This window comes from Triticum aestivum, chromosome 4A, assembly GCF_018294505.1.
Source record: "Triticum aestivum cultivar Chinese Spring chromosome 4A, IWGSC CS RefSeq v2.1, whole genome shotgun sequence".
NCBI classification, from domain to species: domain Eukaryota; kingdom Viridiplantae; phylum Streptophyta; class Magnoliopsida; order Poales; family Poaceae; genus Triticum; species Triticum aestivum.
The window spans coordinates 355,519,219-355,541,125 of NC_057803.1; positions in this window are offsets into that span (position 1 = coordinate 355,519,219).

Sequence of the window (21,907 nt, forward strand, 5' to 3'; positions counted from 1 at the left end):
CGAGTTTATGGAAGCAGGACCAGAAGCTCCATAAAAGAGCTGTGAACACTGTTGAGCCGGCGGTTCCCCGTTACTTGCGATGGTCTGAGCAGCCCATTGTGTGGAGTCGTGAGGATCACCCGCCCCAGGTCGATAATCCGAGTCAATTGGCTTTGGTGGTGGTGCCTCGGGTTGGAGGGTACAAGTTCATTAAGGTACTCATGGATGGAGGCAGCAGTATTAATATCCTTTACTATGATACTTTCCGTCGTATGGGATTAACTGACAAAAATCTTAAGCCGTCCAATACTATTTTCCATGGAGTGGTGCCTGGTAATTTGGCATATCCGGTAGGCAAGATCGCTTTGGAAGTGTCCTTCGGAGATGAATATGACTCCAGGGCTGAGACGCTAACCTTTGAAGTAGTCAAGATTCAAAGTTCGTATCACGCTCTGTTTGGATGGCCGGCTTATGCCAATTTCATGGCACGGCCTTGTTATGTATATCTGTAGCTCAAAATGCCGGGACACAAGGGCACTATAACAGTACATGGGAGTCGCAAGATAGCCTTGGAGTGTGAAGAAGGCGATGCTGCTTATGCTGAGTCTGTTTGTGCGACAAAAGAGCTGAAGTTCTACAAGGACAATGTTGACTCGGTAGATATGACGTCTTTGAAAAAAGCCAACTACAGAGCATGATCTGGTCTTGAAGTTCAACTCGGCAGATGATACTAAGCTAGTTGATTTCGTTCCTGGTGATTCATCCAAGCAGTTCAGCATCAATGCTAATATGGATCTGAAATAGGAGGGCGCGCTCATCGAGTTCATCCATGAGAACCAGGACATCTTTGCATGGAAACCTTCTGACATGCCAGGTGTACCGCGGGAACTCGCTGAGCACACTCTTAATATTGATCCAAAGTTTAAGCCGGTCAAGCAATTCATTCGTTGTTTTAATGAAGAGAGGCGTAAGGCCATTGGTGAAGAAGTGGCCCGGCTCTTGGCGGCTGGTTTCATTGTTGAAGTTTTTCATCCTGAGTGGTTGGCTAACCTGTTGTTAGTACTTAAAAAGAATGGCACTTGGCATATGTGTGTGGATTACACAGATCTAAATAAGGCTTGTCCGGCTGATCCCTTTTCTCTCCCCTGTATTGATCAAATTATTGATGCTACGGCGGGTTGTGAGCATTTGAGCTTTTTGGATGCTTATTCTGGTTATCATCAGATCAAGATGGCAGTCAAGGACCAGGAGAAGATAGCTTTCATTACTCCATATGGAGCCTTCTGTTATGTGTCCATGCCTCTTGGGCTCAAGAGTGCCCAGGCGACTTACCAGCGGTGTGTGCAAAATTGCCTTCATGATCAAATCGGGCGTAATGTTCATGCCTATGTGGATGACATTGTGGTGAAGTCTAGGAACAAAGAGACATTGATTGATGATTTGAAGGAGATCTTTGACAATCTCTGGGTTTATAAGATGATGCTTAACCCGGCCAAGTGTGTTTTTGGTGTACTAGCTGATAAGCTTTTGGGTTTTCTGGTTTCTGAACGAGGTATTGAAGCTATACCAAAGAAGATAAAGGCTATCACGTCTCTGGCTAAACCGGCATGTATTAACGATGTCCAGCATTTGGCGGGTCGTATTGCGGCCTTAAGCCAGTTCATAAGCCAGTTGGGTGAGAAATCTACTTCTCTCTACCAGATGATGAAGAAGACAGATCACTTTGTTTGGAGTGATGCTGCTAATCAAGCGTTTGAGGATTTGAATAAACTGTTGGCCAAGCCGCCCGTTCTTGCTGCTCCCATTGACAAGGAGCCTTTGCTGTTATATGTGGCTACCAATAGCTGAGCTGTTAGTGTAGCCATTGTGGTGGAAAGGAAGGAAGCAGGCAAAGAATATCCGGTTCAACGACCGGTTTATTACATCAGTGAGGTCCTTATTAAGTCCAAATAGAGTAATCCACATTGGCAGAAGCTTGTATACAGGGTATTTATTGCTAGCCGGAAGCTGAAGCAGTATTTTCTAGGCCATCCTATCATTGTGGTTAGTTCTGCCCCTTTAGAGGATATCATTCAAAACAGAGAAACCACAGGTCGGATAGGCAAGAGGGCCATTGAGCTCGGACCTCATGGTTTAAAGTATGTGCCTCGTACAGCCATCAAGCCTCAGGCACTTGTGGATTTTATCAATGATTGGACAGAGTTGCAGATGCCTGAGGAGAAGTCAGATAACACATATTGGACTATTCACTTTGATGGGTCCATGCAGTTGGAAGGCTAGGGGGCTGGAGTTGTCTTGACTTCCCCACGAGATGATAAATTCTCTTATGTTCTCTGGTTGATGTTCCCTTGTACTAACGATGCAGCTGAGTATGAGGCCTTGCTCCATGGTCTTTGGATGGCTAAGGAAATGAACTTAAGTCAGGTGCGATGTTTCTGCGACTTAGATTTGGTGGCTCAGCAAGTTTCTGGCACTTGGGATTCTAAGGATCCGCTCATGGTGGCTTATCACTGAGAGGTTGATGCTATTGCCGGTCACTTCAAGGGTTATCAAGTTGAACACGTTGATCACAGGAAAAATGAGGCGGCTGATGCTTTAAGCTGGTTAGGGTCTTAGCGTAAGCCGGTGCCACCTAACACTTTCCTAGATATTCTGCATAACCCTTTTGTCAAATTGCCTACAGAGGAGGATCTTGTTGTTCCTGACCCGGAAGCGCAACTGGTGGCGGTTCTTCACGTTATTCCTGACTGGATAGTTCCATATTTGGCTTATATGACCTGGGGCGAGTTACCTGAGGATAAAACCTTGGCCAGGCAGATAACCCGGCGGTCTCAGTCAATGACTATTGTCAACGGAGAGTTGCATCATTGCAGTGTCATAGGGGCATTTCAATGTTGTGTTTCTCCTAAAGAAGGTTGTGATATTCTTTGAGAGATTCATTAAGGAGATTGTGGTCATCATGCCAGATCTAAATCTCTTGTAGCTAAGGCTTTCCGTCATGGGTTTTATTGGCTGACGGCTCACACTGATGCGGAGGATCTAGTTAGTAAATGTGATGGTTGTTAGAAATTCTCAGGACGAGCTCATGTGCCGGCTCAAGAATTAAGGATGATTTCAATTACTTGGCTGTTTGCAGTGTGGGGGCTTGATATGGTTGGGCCTTCTAAAAGGTCCAAGGATAAAAAGACTCACCTCCTGGTGGCGGTTGACAAATTTACAAAGTAGGTTGAGGCAGAACCGGTCAGTAAATGTGACGTGGTTATGGCGGCTCAGTTCATCAAAAAGTTGATTTTCCATTTGGGTTTTCCCCACAGCATTATAACTGATAATGGCACTAATCTTTCCAAGGTGCTATGGAAGAATTTTGTCAACGTGAGCATACCCGGCTTGATGTATCATCAGTGGCTCACCCCCAGTCTAATGGTCAAGCTGAGAGAGCCAATCAAGAGATCTTGAGAGGCATTAAGCACCGGCTTATGCTTCCTTTGCAGAGGACGCCAGGTTGTTGGGTGGAGGAGTTACCCTTGGTGTTATGGAGTATCAATACTGCCCCAACAGATCGACGGGTTACACGCCATTCTTCATGGTTTACGGAGCAGAAGCGGTTCTCCCTAGTGACATCCATCACGACTCGCCTCGAGTGGCGGCTTATGTTGAGGCTGACAATGAAAAAGCATGTCAGGATGCACTTGACCTGTTAGATGAGGAGCGTGACCTTGCAGCAACTCATTCAGCAAGTTACCAACAAGATCTGCATCATTATCACAGCCGCCGGGTTAAGACCAGAACCTTTCAAGAAGGTGACATGGTGCTCCGGCTTATTCAGGATCAGACTGATATGCATAAACTATCCCCACCTTGGGAAGGGCCTTTTATGGTCAGCAAGAATCTGAACAACGGGTCATACTATCTTGTCGATGTTCGAGACCACAAGGACTCATGCACGTTGGAGGAGGAGACCTATCAGCCGTGGAATGTTGCTCGTCTTCGGCCTTACTACACTTGACCCACCGGCTCTTACAATGTACATATCTTGACAATGTATATATTATGATGATTATAATAAAGATGGCACCCCTGCTAATATGAGGCCTCTGTTCGTTTCATCTCAAAGAATAATGAGTCTTTTTCACTATAAATGGACATTCGGGGACTTCCTGCTCATTGAGCATAGCTGTGAATATCCCTCTCGATCCGGCTCATAACCATAGTTACAGGACATTTGGGGGCTTCCTGCTCATTGAGAATAGCTTTGAATATCCCTTTTTATCTGGCGCAATGCCACATCTTCCGATGGTCACTTGGGGGCTTCCTGCTCATTGAGCAAAGCTGTGAATATCCCTCGTGATCCGGTGCAACGCCACTCTTACAAATCACTTGGGGGCTTCCTGCTCCTTGAGCATAGCTGTGAATATCCCTCTTGATTCGGTGTATACAACATAAAGCACTTGGGGGCTTCCTGTTCAAACATAGGTGTATTCACCAAAGAGAACAAAGCGTTACTACCCTCGTGAGCTAGCTTGGAACGCCAGGTGTATTCACCAAAATTTTCTGGGTTCTCCTGCTTTGTAGAAACCGCCACTCCGCCCGGGTAATCCCGAAATAACAAGCCAGACTCTTGACAGTCAATCTTACATAGACCCTGAACTTGTCAAGGTTAAAATGGCGGTCATGTGAGGCCGGATTCATAAAGTGTAAAAGGTTAACTTAGTGGCTTGGCAGCCCATGAAAGCCTTGGAGCTTTATGCTTGGCGGCCTATGAAAGCCTCGTTTTCTTGATTTTGATTCATTGCCTTTTTCTGAGCATTTTTTGGAGTCATGTATTTACGCCATATTAACATATGAACTGAGACAATTCAGGCCATGAAGCCTTCATCCTTATGGATCATGCTTAAACATATCTGGAGTTTGATAACCCGGAGTGGCTTCGGACTATAAGTCGCCAGTATATAATAATAGCCTATGTGCTTGGAATTCTAGCATTAAACTTTGGGATGATACCCCTTACTACCTAAGGTGTTCACATTTTGGGTTAATATCCTTGTTGCATATGGCGTATTAAGCCGGAGGTATGTGTCAACTTGCACAAAGTTTTGTACACTCAACCTTTTGGGTTTTCACCCTTATTCCACTGGTATGCTAAGTCGGCGGTGTATCACAGGTATGATATTTTTATTAAAGGTCATTATTAAACCGGCCCTGGTTACAGACTATCTTTAGCCAGTAGTGATTTTTTATAAGGTATTATGGATCGTCTTGCGGTAAACCACCAGGATACTTGTCATGTGTCTGTGTGCAGGTAGAATAAATAATCTGGAGCACGTAGTTGATGAAATCATAAACATAAATGGCAGATCTACAACTTGATAGATCAGTAGTATCATGCAAAACAAAACATGCATGATGGCATGGCAGATCAAGAGTTTAACTAAGCCTATTACAAAGGCATCTGATGCCTCATAGGAATAATTGTCTTAGCAATTTCACAGAAAGCAGATGCCAAGCCGACCCACGGCTTATGACTCACGACCTTGCTGAGTTGAAGGTTGCGGCTCGTCCAGCATCGGTTCATCTGCCTCCTTTTCACACAATGGCTGGAAGTCAGTGGTAGACCAGTCGATCCCAGTTAAAGCTCTGAATATAGCTTCATCACTTATAACTGTGGATGGGTCAACATCAGGGGCATAAGTGTGCTTGCGGATCGGAGGAGTCAGGTCCGGAGCATCATGAGTTGGCGCCTTCACCTTCTTATTGTTGGCATCATAAATCGGTTGGTAATGTGTAAGATCAGTGTCTTCAGCCAGTTTACTAGGCAAAGAACGCATTTCCCTTGTAAGGGCGGCGAAGTCATCTGTAGTTAAGGGTGACCCATTTTCTTTTATGCTTGGACAACCGTTTGCCAAGTCTGTCGGTTCAAGATCAACTAGCCACGCTTTGGCCCGGGTTAGCGCAGGAAGTGCAACGGCTCTTGCAGCTAAATTTTTCAACTCTTCGATCCATGCAGGCAGCATCGATAGTTTATCCAATGTGTCCTTGATAAGGGTTGGAGCCAGTTTGTTGTGAGCAGCTGTGCAGATAACCCATTCCGTGCCACTATATAACTGTTCTATAAGCGTGTAAGCAGCTTTCAGTTTTTTCCGCATGTCGAAACCAAGATGGGTAACCTGGGATCCTGTATAATCCAGGGTGTTTATAAGCCAGGAGCATATTGGATAACATATGTTAAAAATATTAAGAGGAAGCTATCTTACCAAAAATGGCAGTGGTCATGGCATTGATTTGCTGTTTTAAGTCGGCAAGCTCTACAGACACCGGCTTAAGGGCCGCCTCAGCATCCTCGGCTCTCTTCAGCAGGGCTGACTTCTCTGTCCCAACCCGCTTGTTCAGCCTTGAAGTTTTCCTTCAATTTCTCCATCGCTGCTAAGGCGCTAGTCAATTCATCCTTGGCTTTGGAGGTTTCCACTTGTTCAGATTTGATGTTCTCTTGAAGGTCGGCGACTTGGGATTCCTTACTACTAAGCTCAGTCTACAAAAGTAAATAGTAAGTGAGATGGCAATGAATTTATTTGAAGTCCCAAGCACAATACAAGTATTATACTTGGCACCTGGGGGCTAATGTCTATTGCTTCTTCAAATATTGTGAAGTCCCAAGCACAATACAAGTATTATACTTGGCACTTGGGGGCTAATGCATATTGCTCTTCAAACATGGCTTTATTTGCTAACCTGGACAAATGATGGTGATCCGGGTTACAAAGGCTTTGAGTGGGATTATGGATTTCTAGAAGATGATTAGTCTCGACTTAACATATTTGTTAAGCCGACCCTTGGGGGCTACGAACGCAATGTTAATTCTTGCTGAGTTAAAGTCCTGACTCAGCATATTTGTTAAGCCAGCCCTTGGGGGCTACAGATGCAAAGTTGAGGCGCTGATATTATAAAATCCTAGTTTATCTTGCAAGTGTAAATCGTCCCTTGGGGCTACTGGAATTGACCTATGTAGCTATTGAAGTTTACAGCACATGTTACTCTAATCATGTCCAATAAACTTGGCGGCTAAGGGGAAGAATATTCATGTAACAAGGAATTGCAGTGTTTACCTCATACCGATCCTTCATCAGGTTCACTAAGCCGGCTTCAAAGTCACGGCTGGTGCACATGCGATTTAAGTAACCAGAATGGAGGTCTTGAGCACTGATATGAGTATAGTTCTCCAAGTCTGCCTTCCACTTGCCTTTGTCTTCAATGGAAATTTCTTCTTTTGCGTTGTGCTTGGATAAGACGGAGGGTTGACCCGGAGCTGTGAATCCAAATCTAGTGATAACAACATTGTCAGTTTTCTCCTTGGCAGGATTAATTGGGCTTGGCGGCTTAGAGAAAGCCGACTCAACATCCATATCATCTTGAGAAACTTCGTGATCTTGTGGTGTAGGATCATTAAGGGTGGCATCGGCAATTGGGCTAGTAGGTTCTGACTGTTATTTTTCCGGTTCAGATGGGTTAGAATCGTCGACCGGCTTGTTCAGTTTAGCTTTCTTGCTAGGTTTGGCTTGGCCTCTGAAAATAAGAAGTGTAAAGAGGTCAGTATAATGATCAGGCATTAAGTGTGAATGGTCAAAATGTATCCTTACCCAGGCACAGTCTTGAAAGATGGGATCTGAGTTCCTGTTGACTCGCTAGATGAGGAATGAGCAATCTCCTGATAGATTGAATCAGACGGGTTAAGAGGTTGTCGGAAAAAACCCACCTTGGGATAAAGTACATCAGAAGCGGGAAAGACCTCTGGGCGGCGTTTGCGAACCAGCGTATTTGGTAAGCCGGAGGAGGTGATTTATCCACCACTATGCCGGGTAACTCGGCGAGCTTCGTGTTGATGTTTCTTCAAAAGAAAGTTGGGATCCAAGTGAGCTAGAGGGCTAGAAAAGCTTACTTTCCGGCTTGCTTGTCGGGATTTTGGTGTTGGCAGAGGTTCTGGGCAGGAAGGAAGAATAATTACCTCTGTGTCACCTGCACGGCTGGCCTCTACGTCGTCCTGATAACAATCATTGTCAATGAGAGGTATAAAATAGTAGCCAAGAGAATCGAGTTCTACCTCTGACTCATCATCATTGTCAGCGTCAATGCTTAAATCGGTGGTCACGGTGGTCTTCTTGGTAGATTTTTTGGTCGCCATTGTTTTGGTATCAGTCGGTTTGGCTGGCTTATCATGTGTTTTCCTCTTCCAAAATGGATCATTAGCCTGTTAAGATTGAAAATATCATAAGTACTCATCAAAATATGGATTAAGCAGAAGATGTGTAATTCTTACAGCTGGCGGCTTGTGAAAGTACAAAAAGGACTAAGTCTGGTTTTGCTGCACTGCTTCACAGGTTCATTTAGTACTTTCTTGGTGGCTTCAGTGATTTCCGTATCAGACCGTTGAATGTTACAATGGCACTGAGGATCTTTTACGTCACTAGTGTATGTGCACATTAAGACGGGGCGGCAGCTTAATGGCAAGATACTCCAGGATAGCCAGCACCGGAAAAAGTCGACGCCAGTTAAGCCATTGGCCATAAAGGCCCTGACCTTTGAAAAGGCTGGTGCGTATTTGGCCCGTTCCCTTGCATTGAGCCATTCGGGGAGTTGATGTGTGTTGCTAAGTCGGTGTTCATGGTAACCCGGCAGAGGATTCTCATCATCTGGAGATATGTCTTGGCAATAGAACCAAGTTTGGTTCCAGTCTTTGGGGTGATTGTGGAGCTTGGCATGAGGAAAGCTGACTTCTTTCCTTTTTTGAATTGAGATTCCACCAAGTTCTTGGCATGGCCCATCGACAAACTCTGTTTGGCGGTTTAAATAATAGAACTCCCTGAATAAGTTAACTGTGGGCTCCTCTTGAAGGTAAGCTTCGCAAAATACTTGGAAGTTGTAGATATTGGACACGGAGTTGGGTCCAATGTCTTGAGGTTGCAGTTGCAAGAAATGAAGCACATCAGGGAAAAACTTTGAGCCAGGGGGGCTGAACCCTCGGCCCAAGTGATCAGCAAAAACAATTACTTCTCCATCTTTTGGTTGAGGAGGAACTTCTTCACCAGGAGCTCTCCAATGGATGATCTCTTTCTTGGCTAAGGCACCAGTGGCAACAAAGTTGTTCAATTCTTCTTTGGTAACCCGGGATTTGACCCAATTACAAGACGTGTATGTCTTAGACATTTTTCTCAATGATCTAAAAGAAAGGTTATGCCGGTTCAAGATTACATAGTTAAGCCAGCTTATGGTTAAAAGGAAAAGCAATAATGAAGCATGCATAGGAGTTAAGAAGGAGATTGGCATACAAAGTTACGACGAACCATTGGCGGCTTAAGAGGGGACTAATGATACCTGGCGAGTTACTATGACTGAGTTAAGCTGCCCATACAAATATTGAAAGAACGGATCTGGGGATGAAAAAATCACTAAGTGTTGAGAAAAACAGGTTTCACAGATTGATGCTATGATTTTGGATCTATGACACTTCAGTTAACGGAAAAATATTTAAACTTAAATATCAGTGCTCGACCAGTTCATGGGTTCAGATCGGTTTAAGGTGGTGTTTTAAATAGTAAAAAGGGATGGTACAACTACCACAGCATGGGAGGGGTACCAAGTTCGAATCAAAATCGCAAACTGTAGTGGAAAGCGAGGATGAACCCTGACGAACCCGTCGAAACCCTAACGGATCTATGAGAAGAAAAACGGGAACAAACCAGGGCTATTGGATAGCTGAGGTGCGCGGACGAAATCTGGTCCAAACAGGTTCATGCAGCGGCCGATGTTGGAGCACATGTGAAGGTTGACGGTGGCAGAAGAGCTCGAGTGCTAGGACGTCGTGAGGTGGAAGACGGAGATGAAGAGGCAAGGGGAAAGTGAAAGGGACCCCCAGCCTATTTATGAGGCAAAGGGATAAGTGACATGCGCGGGAACCGAGGAGACCAAAAAATGGATACGACGGTGCAGATGCCACGATTTTCGGAGATTCATTAAAAAGAAGATTTATTAAAATTTGAGCTTTGTGCAATATTAAAGGAAGGTGACGTCACGGCGGGTTACCATGATCCTAGAAGATGACGTCACGGCGGGTTACAAGGGTTTTGCAAGAGTAATAAGGAAGGATTTTTTCTAACTATTGAAGATTGATATGAACGAGTTCAAATCAACCTGGGGCCTAATGTTGGGGATATAATTATTGGGTTAACCCGCCCAGGAGGGCCCGGGTTAAGCCCCTGGCGGTTCATCAAGACAAAGCCCATGAAGATTCTTAAGACGGTAGTCCACTGAGCAGACTCATCGAGGGCCTGAAGCCTGAAGGCGACTTAAGGCCCAAACAAGTGTAAACCACTGTATATGTGTAACTTGTATTATAAGGCATGTACAGTTAAGTCACCGAGCCGGATAAGTTGTTTATGAGCCGGTCGGGACTCTGTAAGCTGCTGGGCGTTGACCTATGTATATAAAGGGACAACCCGGCGGCGACTTAGGGCAAGAGACAACAGATCGAAAGCCAGGTCAAGTGTATTCAATCCCTGGTAATCAAGACATAAGCAATACCACTTCAAACTGGATTAGGCCTTTACCTTCGCCGCAAGGGGCCAAACCATTATAAACTCCATGTGTCTTTTGTCCCGTTTAACCCCTTTAAGTTAACCTAGTTGCGATGGCTCCACGACTAAGTCCTCACACTAGGACATCTGCCGTGACAATTCCACAACACCCCATATAAAAACCACTAGGGACTTACTCTGTCCATAACCAGAGCCGGTTTAATCATAACCTTACATAACAAAATATCATACCTGCAATATTTTTGGTCATACTAAAGGAAATATGCCCTAGAGGCAATAATAAAGTTGTTATTTATATTTCCTTATATCATGATAAATATTTATTATTCATGCTAGAATTGAATTAACCAGAAACTTAGTACATGTGTGGATACATAGACAAAATAGAATGTCCCTAGTATGTCTCTACTTGACTAGCTCGTTAATCAAAGATGGTTAAGTTTCCTCACCATAGACATGTGTTTTCATTTGTTGAACGGGATCACATCATTAGAGAATGATGTGATGGACAAGACCCATCTATTAGCTTAGCATTAATGATAGTTTAGTTTTTATTGCTATTGCTTTCATCATGAGTTATACATGTTCCTCTGACTATGAGATTATGCAACTCCCGAATATCGGAGGAACACCTTATGTGCTATCAAACGTCACAATGTAACTGGGTGATTATAAAGATGCTCCACAGGTGTCTCCGAAGGTGTTTGTTGGGTTGGCATAGATCGAGATTAGGATTTGTCACTCCGTGTATCGGAGAGGTATCTCTGGGCCCTCTCGGTAATGCACATCACTATAAGCCTTACAAGCAATGTGACTAATGAGTTAGTTGCGGGATGATGCATTACAAAACGAGTAAAGAGACTTCCCGGTAACGATATTAAACTAGGTATGATGATACCGACGATCAAATCTCGGGCAAGTAACATACCGATCACAAAGGGAACATCGTATGTTGTTGTGCGATTTGACCGATAAAGATCTTCATAGAATATGTAGGAACCAGTGTGAGCATTCAGGTACCGCTATTGGTTATTGACCGGAGATGTTCTCGGTCATGTCTACATAGTTCTCAAACCCGTAGGGTCCGCACGCTTAACGTTCGATGACGATATGTATTATGAGTTATGTGATTTGATGTCCCGACGGTTGTTAGGAGTCCCGGATGAGATCACGGACCTGACGAGGAGTCTCGAAATGGTCAAGACATAAATTTCATATATTGGAAGGTTACATTCAGACGCCGGAATGGTTCGGGTCATTTCGGATTAGTTTTGGAGTATTGGTGGTTACCGGAACCCCCTCCGGGAGGTTATTGGACTTTATGGGCCTAGTGGTGGAAGAGAGGAGGTAGGCCAAGAGGCGGTGCGTGCCCCCCCCCCCTAGCCCAAACCGAATTGGACTAGGGCTACGGGGGTCGGCCCCCCTTTCCTTCTCTTCGTCCTCTCATTCCTTCTTCTCCTACTTGGACTAGGAAAGGGGGAAACCTACTCCTACTAGGAGTAGGAATCCCCCCTTGGGCGCGCCCCTTGAGGTCGGCCTCCTCCTCCTTCCCTCCTTTATATACGGGGGAGGCGGCCACCCCATAGACACACAAGTTGATCTTTAGCCATGTGTGGTGCCCCCTCCACAGTTTTCCACCTCGGTCATATTGTGGTAGTGCTTAGGTGAAGCCCTGCATCGCTAACTTCATCATCACCGTCACCAGGCCATCGTGCTGACGGAACTCACCCTCGGCCTCAGCTGCATCAAGAGTACGAGGGACGTCACCGAGATGAACATGTGCAGATTGCGGAGGTGCCGTGCATTCGATACTTGATTGGTTGGATCGCGAAGACGTTCGACTACATCAACCACGTTACTAAACGCTTCTGCTTTCAGTCTACGAGGGTACGTGGATACACTCTCCCTGCTTGTTGCTATGCTTCTCCTAGATAGATCTTGCATGGTTGTAGGCAAATTTTTGAAATACTATGTTCCCCAACAATGGTATCCGAGCCGGGTCTATGTGTAGACGTTATATGCACGAGTAGAACACAAAGAGTTGTGGGCGATAATAGTCATACTGCTTACCAGCATGTCATACTTTGATTCAGCGGTATTGTTGGATGAAGCAGCCCAGACCGACATTACATGACCGCGTTCATGAGACTGGTTCTACCGTCGTGCTTCGCACACAGGTGGCTAGTGGGTGTCTGTTTCTCCAGCTTTAGTTGAATCAAGTTTGACTACGCCCGGTCCTTGTTGAAGATTAAAACAACACATGTGACGAAAAATCGTTGTGGTTTTGATGCGTAGGTAAGAACCATTCTTGATAGAAGCCCGTAGTAGCCACGTAAAACTTGCAACAACAAAGTAGAGGATGTCTAACTTGTTTTTGCAGGGCTTGTTGTGATGTGATATGGTCAAGACATGATGATATATAAATTGTTGTAAGAGATGATCATGTTTTGTAACAGTTATCGGCAACTGGCAGGAGCCATATGGTTGTCGCCTTATTGAATGAAATGCAATCCCATGTAATTGCTTTACTATTCACTAAGCGTTAGCGATAGTCATAGAAGCAATAGTTGGCGAGACGACAATGATGCTTCGATGGAGATCAAGGTGTCAAGCCGGTGACGATGGTGATCATGACGGTGCTTTGGAGATGGAGATCAAAGGCACAAGATGATGATGGCCATATCATGTCACTTATTTTTGATTGCATGTGATGTTTATCTTTTATGCATATTATTTTGCTTAGTATGACGATAGCATTATAAAATGATCTCTCACTAAATTTCAAGGTATAAGTGTTCTCCCGGAGTATGCACCATTGCGACAGTTCGTCGTGCCGAGACACCACGTGATGATCGGGTGTGATAAGCTCTACGTTCACATACAACGGGTTCAAGCCAGTTTTGCACACGTAGAATACTCGGGTTAAACTTGACAAGCCTAGCATATGCAAATATGGCCTCGGAAAACTAAGACCGAAAGGTCGAGCATGAATCATATAGTAGATATGATCAACATAGTGATGTTCACTATTGAAAACTACTCCATTTCACGTGATGATCGGACATGGTTTAGTTGATATGGATCACGTGATCATTTAGATAACTAGAGGGATGTCTATCTAAGTGGGAGTTCTTAAGTAATATGATTAATTTGAACTTTAATTTATCATGATCTTAGTCCTGGTAGTATTAGCATGTCTATGTTGTAGATCAATAGGTCCGTGATCTAAGGATTATCCTCATTGCTGCACAGAAAAATTATGTCCTTAATGCACCGCTAGGTGACAGAACTATCACAGGAGCAGATGCAGAGGTTATGAACGTTTGTCAAGCTCGGTATGATGACTACTTGATAGTTTAGTGCGCCATGCTTTACGGCTTAGAACCGGGACTTCAAACACGTTTTGAACACGACAGAGCATATAAGATGTTCCAAGAGTTAAAATTGGTATTTCAGACTCATGCCCGTGTTAAGAGGTATGAGACCTCTGACAAAGTACTTTGCCTACAAGATGGAGGATAATAGCTCAGCTAGTGAGCATTTTCTCAGAATGTCTGAGTACTACAATCACTTGAATCAAGTGGGCGTTAATCTTCCAGATAAGATAGTGATTGATAGAGTTCTCTAGTCACTATCACCAAGTTACTCGAACTTCATGGTAAACTATAATATGCAAGGGATAATGGAAACAATTCCCAAGCTCTTCATGATGCTGAAATAGGCGAAGGTAGAAATCAATAAAAGTATCAAGTGTTGATGGTTGACAAGACCACTAGTTTCAAGTAAAAGGGCAAGGGAAAGAAAGGGAACTTCAAGACGAATGGCAAACAAGTTGCTACTCCCATGAATAAACCCAAAAGCTAGAGCCAAGCATGAAACTGAGTGCTTCTACTGCAAAGGAAATGGTAACTGGAAGCGGAACTGCCCCAAATACTTGGTGGATAAGAAGGATGGCAAAGTGAACAAAAGTATATATGATATACATGATATTGATGTGTACTTTACTAGTATTCATAGTAGCCCCTGGGTATTTGATACTGGTTCAGTTGCTAAGATTAGTAATTTCAAACAGGAGTTACAAAATGAACAGAGACTAGTTGAGGGCAAGGTGACGATGTGTGCTGGAAGTTATTCCAAGGTTGATAAGATCACCATCACACACTCCCTTTACCTTCAGGATTAGTGTTGAACCTAAAATAAATGTTATTTGGTGTTTGCGTTGAGCATAATATGATTGGATCATGTTTATTGCAATATGGTTATTCATTTAAGTCAAAGAATAATTGTTATTCTGTTTACATGAATAAAACCTTCTTTGGTCATACACCCAAGGTGAATGGTTTATTGAATCTTGCTCATAGTGATACGCATATACATGATATTGATGCCAAAAGATACAAAGTTGATAATGATAGTGCAACATACTAGTGGCACTGCCATTTAGGTCATATTGATGTAAAGTGCGTGAAGAAACTCCATGTGGATGGACTTTTGGAATCACTTGATTATGAATCATTCGATGGTTGTGAAACATACCTCATGGGCAAGATGACTAAAACTCCGTTCTCCGGAACAATGGAGCGAGCCATTGACTTATTGGAAATAATACATATTGATGTATGCAGTCCGATGAGTGTTAAGGCTCGCGGTGGGTATCGTTATTTTCTGACCTTCAAAGATGACTTAAGCAGATATGAGTATATCTACTTAATGAAACACAAGTCTGAAACATTTGGAAAGTTCAAAGAATTTCAGAGTGTGAGAATCATCGTAACAAGAAAATAAAGTTTCTACGATCTAATCGCGGAGGTGAATATTTGAGTTATGAGTTTGGCCTTCATTTGAAACAATGTGGAATAGTTTCGCAACACACATCACCTGGAACACCACAGCGTAATGGTGTGTCCGAACATCGTAACCCTACTTTATTAGATATGGTGCGATCTATGATGTCTCCTAACGATTTACCACTATCCTTTTGGGGTTATGCATTAGAGACAACTGCATTCACGTTAAATAGGGCACCATCTAAATCCGTTGAGACGACACTGTATGAACTATGGTTTGGCAAGAAACCTAAGCTGTCGTTTCTTAAAGTTTGGGGCTGCGATGCTTACGTGAAAAAGCTTCAACCTGATAAGCTCGAACCCAAATAGGAGGAATGCGTCTTCATAGGATACCCAAAGGAAACTTTTGGGTACACCTTCTATCACAGATCCGAAGGCAAGATATTTTTTTGCTAAAAATGGATCTTTTCTAGATAAGGAGTTTCTCTGGAAAGAAGTGAGTGGGAGGAAAGTAGAACTTGATGAGGTAATTGTACCTTCTCTCGAATTGGAAAGTAGCTCATCACTGAAATCAGTTCCAGTGATGCCTACAGCAATTATTGATGAAGTTAATGATGATGATCATGAAACTTCAGATCAAGTTACTACCGAACCTCATAGGTCAACCAGAGTACGATCCGCACCAGAGTGGTACGGTAGTCCTGTTCTGGAAGTCATGTTGCTAGACCATGATGAACCTATGAACTATGAGGAAGCGATGATGAGCCCAGATTCCGACAGATGGCTTGAGGCCATTATATCTGAGATAGAATCCATCTATGAGAACAAAGTCTGGACTTTGGTGGACTTGCCCGATGATCGGCAAGCAATTGAGAATAAATGGATCTTCAAGAGGAAGAAGGACGTTGATAGTAGTGTTACTATCTACAAAGCTCAACTTGTTGAAAAGGGTTTTTGACAATTTCAAGATGTTGACTACGATGAGATTTTCTCACTCGTATCGATTCTTAAAGTCTGTCTGAATCATGTTAGCAATTGCCACATTTTATGAAATCTAAAAAATGGATATCAAAACTGCATTCCTAATGGATTTATGAAAGAAGAGTTGTATATGATACAACCAGAAGGTTTTGTCAATCCTAAAGGTGCTAACAAAATGTGCAAGCTCTAGAGATCCATATATGGACTGGTGTAAGCATCTCAGAGTTGGAATATACGCTTTGATAAATTGATCAAAGCATATAGTTTTATATAGACTTGACGTGAAGCCTGTATTTACAAGAAAGTGAGTGGGAGCACTACAGCCTTTCTGATAAGTATATGTGAATGACATATTGTTGATCAGAAATAATGTAGAATTTTCTGGAAGGCATAAAAGGAGTGTCTGAAAGGAGTTTTTCAAAGAAAGACCTCGGTGAAGCTGCTTACATATTGGGCATCAAGATCTATAGAGATAGATCAAGACGCTTGATAAGATTTTTCAATGAGTACATACCTTGATAAGATTTTTGAAGTAGTTCAAAATGGAACAATCAAAGAAGGAGTTCTTTCCTGTATTGCAAGGTGTAAAGTTGAGTAAGACTCAAAACACGACCATGGCAGAAAATAGAAAGAGAATGAAAATCATTCCCTATGCCTCAGCCATAGGTTCTATAAAGTATGTTATGTTGTGTACCAAACCTATTGAGTACCTTGCATGAATTGGCAAGGGGGTACGATATTGATCCAGGAGTGGATCACTGGACAGCAGTCGAAATTATCCTTCGAAGACTAAGGAGATATTTCTCGGTTATGGAGGTTATAAAGAGTTAGTCGTAAAGAGTTGCATCGATGCAAGCTTTTACACCGATCCGGATGACTTTGAGTCTCAATCTGGATACATATTGAAAGTGGGAGCAATTAGCTAGAGTAGCTCCATGCAGAGCATTGTAGACATAGAAAATTTGTAACATACACACGGCTCTGAATGTGATAGACCCATTGACTAAGCTCCACTCACAAGCAAAACATGATCACACCTTAGTACTCTTCGGGTGTTAATCACATAGCGATGTGAACTAGATTATTGACTCTAGTAAAACCCTTTGGGTATTAGTCACATAGCGATGTTAACTAATCACATGGTGATGTGAACTATTGGTGTTAAATCACATGCCGATGTGGACAAGATTATTGACTCTAGTGCAAGTGGGAGACTGAAGGAAATATGACCTAGAGGTAATAACAAAGTTGTTATTTATATTTCCTTATATCATGATAATTGTTTATTATTCATGCTAGAATTGTATTAACTGGAAACTTAGTACATGTGTGGATACATAGACAAAATAGAATGTCCCTAGTATGCCTCTACTTGACTAGCTCGTTAATCAAATATGGTTAAGTTTCCTAACCATAGACATGTGTTGTAATTTGATGAACGGGATCACATCATTAGGGAATGATGTGATGGACAAGACCCAGCCGTTAGCTTAGCATTAATGATAGTTTAGTTTTTATTTCTATTGCTTTCATCATGACTTATACATGTTCCTTTGACTATGAGATTATGCAACTCCCAAATATCGGAGGAACACCTTGTGTGATATCAAATGTCACAACGTAACTGGGTGATTATAAAGATGCTCTACAAGTGTCTCAAAAGGTGTTTGTTGGGTTGGCATAGATCGAGCTTAGGATTTGTCACTCCATGTATCAGAGAGGTATCTCTGGGCCCTCTTGGTAATGCACATCATTATAAGCCTTGCGAGCAATGTGACTAATGAATTAGTTGCGGTATCATGCATTACAAAACGAGTAAAGAGACTTGCCGGTAACGATATTAAACTAGGTATGATGATACTGACGATCAAATCTCGGGCAAGTAACATACCGATGACAAAGGGAACATCTTATGTTGTTGTGCGGTTTGACCGATAAAGATCTTCATAGAATATGTAGGAACCAATATGAGCATACATGTTCCACTATTGGTTATTGACCGGAGATGTTTCTCGGTCATGTCTACATAGTTCTCAAACCCGTAGGGTCCGCACGCTTAATGTTCGATGACGATATGTATTATGAGTTATGTGATTTGATGTACCGAAGGTTGTTAGGAGTCCCGGATGAGATCACGAACATTAAGAAGAGTCTCGAAATGGTCGAGTGTAATGCCCTCGATGCGGCTATATCTCCTATGTGTCGAAGCATGACTTAGAGGCATAACCGCAATGAAAGCAATGTCGCAAGTAAGGTAATCTTCACAACAACCCATGTAAATAGATAAAAGGGGGTAAAGGTACATAGTTGGCTTACACTCGCCACGTCACACAAATACATGAATAACACTACAATCATCCAATACACTCATGGTCCGACTACGGTACCAAAATAAAAGATCAACCCCAACATGCGACACGGTCCCCGATCGCCCCAACTGGGCACCACTACTGCTCATCAGGGAAATACACATAGTAACGGCGAGAGTCTTCGTCGAACTCCCACTTGAGCTCAAGCGCATCGTCTAGAACGGTATCATCGGTCCCTGCATCTGGTTTGGAAGTAATCTATGAGTCATAGGGACTCAGCAATCTCGCACCCTCATGATCAAGACTAATTAAGCTTATAGGTAAGGCAAGGTAATATGTGGAGCTGCAGCAAGCGACTAGCATATATGGTGGCTAACCTGTTCGCAAAAGAGAGCGAGAAGAGAAGGCAAAGCACGAATGAAGAACTATGATCAAGAAGTGATCCTAGAACAACCAACGTCAAGCATTACTCCAACACCGTGTTCACTTCCCGGACTCCGCCGAGAAGAGACCATCACGGTTACACACGCGGTTGATTCATTTTAATTAAGTTAAGTTTCATGTTATCTACGACCGGACATTAACAAATTCCCATCTGCCCATAACCGCGGGCACAGCTTTCGAAAGTTCAAATCCCTGCAGGGGAGTCCCAACTTAGCCCATCACAACCTCTCACGGTCAATGAAGGATATTCCTTCTCCCGAGACATTCGGATCAGACTCGGCATCCCGGTTTTACAAGACATCCTCGACAATGGTAAAACAAGTCCAGCAACACCGCCCGAATGTGCCGACAAATCCCGATAGGAGCTGCACATATCTTGTTCTCAAGGAACACTCAGATGAGTGCCCCATACAACTAAAACCAAACCTCGAGTTTTCCCGAGGGGGCGCTGCACAGGGCTCTAGTTTGGACCAACACTCAGAGGAGCACTGGCCCGGGGGGGTTAAATAAGATGACCCTTGGGCTTCGGAAACCCAAGGGAAAAAGAGGCTAGGTGGCAAATGGTAAAACCAAGGTTGGGCATTGCTGGAGGAGTTTTATTCAAGGCGAACTGTCAAGGGGTTCCCATTATAATCCAACCGCGTAAGGAACGCAAAATCCGGGAACATAACACCGATATGACGGAAACTAAGGTGGCAAGAGTGGAACAAAACACTAGGCAAAAGGCCGAGCCTTCCACCCTTTACCAAGTATATAGGTGCATTAAGATAAACAAGATAATATGGTGATATCCCAACAATAAACAATGTTCCAACAAGGAACGATCTCCAATCTTCACCTGCAACTAACAATGCTATAAGAGGGGCTGAGCAAAGCGGTAACATAGCCAATCAACGGTTTGCTAGGACATGGTGGGTTAGAGGTTTGACATGGCAATTTGGGAGGCATGATAAGCAAGTGGTAGGCATCGTAGCATAGGCATAGCAAAGAGCGAGCATCTAGCAAGCAAAGATAGAAGTGATTTCGAGGGTATGATCATCTTGCCTGCAAAGTTGTTAGAGTTGACTTGATCCTTGTAAGCAAACTCAATGGGCTCCTCGTTAGCGAACTCGTCTTCTGGCTCTACCCAAACAAGACAAACAAGCAAAAGGAGCACAATCAACCACGTGCAATGCTCGAACAACATGATGCAAACATGGTATGCTATGCGGGATGCAGTATGTGATGCATATGCAAGATTTGACAAGGAATGATTGAACCTGGCCTCAACATGGAAATCCAAGAGCGCCACTGGAAAGGCGAGGTGATTTCGGTTGAAATCGATATAAAGATCACCGGAATCGTATGCACGGTTTGGAAATGGCAAGCAAAACAAATATGGCATCGGTCTGCGTTAAACAGCAAGTAGCCATCTAAATGCATCAAGATAAATATGCTAAAGCACTCAAACATGACAACAAAATACATGGCAGGGATCCATTCATGATGCTTGACAAAAGATGAACACTGAGCTACGGCCAATTCATCCATTAACAGGTTCAAACAAGCATGGCAAAAATGCAAATGATAACAGGTTTCAGACTTAGTGAAATTAACGCAAGTCTAGAATTTAACATCAGGTAGCACACTTTAGATGGCAAAGCAAGGCATGACAAAGTCTGGAAAAGTACATGCTACAGGAACTTTACATGGCAAAGCAAGGCATGACATGAAACTACTCAAAGCACTTAACAAAAGTCCCTTAGTGACCTTGAGCCAAAAGGGACCAGAAAATACAATTGCAAGCACGCGAACATGGCAAAAACATAAACAGATCTCAGACTTAGTGAAAAACTGGAGCATGCAAATCAGTTAACGAGTAGGCATGTTTACGAGCTCGATGCACTCACTATAGAGCATGGCATGACAAACTAAGCATACACTCATCAAGAATACATGGCATAGAAGCTAGACATGGCAAGAACAACAACATAGCATGCACGGTTCAATAGCAACATCCTCGACAAAATCGCTAACAAGTCAACAATCTGCCAGGATTCACGGAATAGCAAAAGTAGAGCTCGATTGACTCAAGCTAGGGTGCTCCATAATTGCAAACAAAGACATGAATGGATAGAGCACCACAATGTTAACAAATCATCCTTACTGATCATGCTCAAAAGAGGCACGGATCACTAGGAAACAACATGAACATATGACATAACGAAGAAATCAGGACAAGGACTTGGAGAAATTCTAAGTCCCTGAAATCAGCATTACCGAGTACGCTACTTTGCAAGCTTGTGCTAGTCACCACACATATCACAAAAATACATGGTAAGAACCTCTGTAAAGATGGCATGGCATATAACAAAACTCATGTAGAACTCAGGAGCATATCATAAACACATTAATCATGGCAAAAATGACAAAGATCTATTTGATGAAACAGATCTAGCAATTATATCACATAGCCCTCTTCCAACAGCATTTCGGGCATCAAGGTGAGCTCCAATGAAAATGATGCAGTGAGATGAAATGATGTACTCTCCGAGACGAACATTTTGATATGCTACATGCGCAAATCGGAGCTACGAATGCGGAGTTATAGCATACCAAATTTGCAAAAAATATCCGAGAGAGGGAGAAGAAGTCAATCGCTAGGGTTTTTTTGGATCTGAGATCCAGATCGGCGGCGCGGATCCCGAGATTGACCTTGATCTTGCCGGATCCCTGTTCGCCGGAGCGGGCTGGCGTCGCCGGAGTTCAGAGGGAGAGGTGGCCGGGGTACTCGCCGGAGTTGCTCACGGCCGGAGAGGGAAGTGGTGGACGGCGGCAAGCTTCG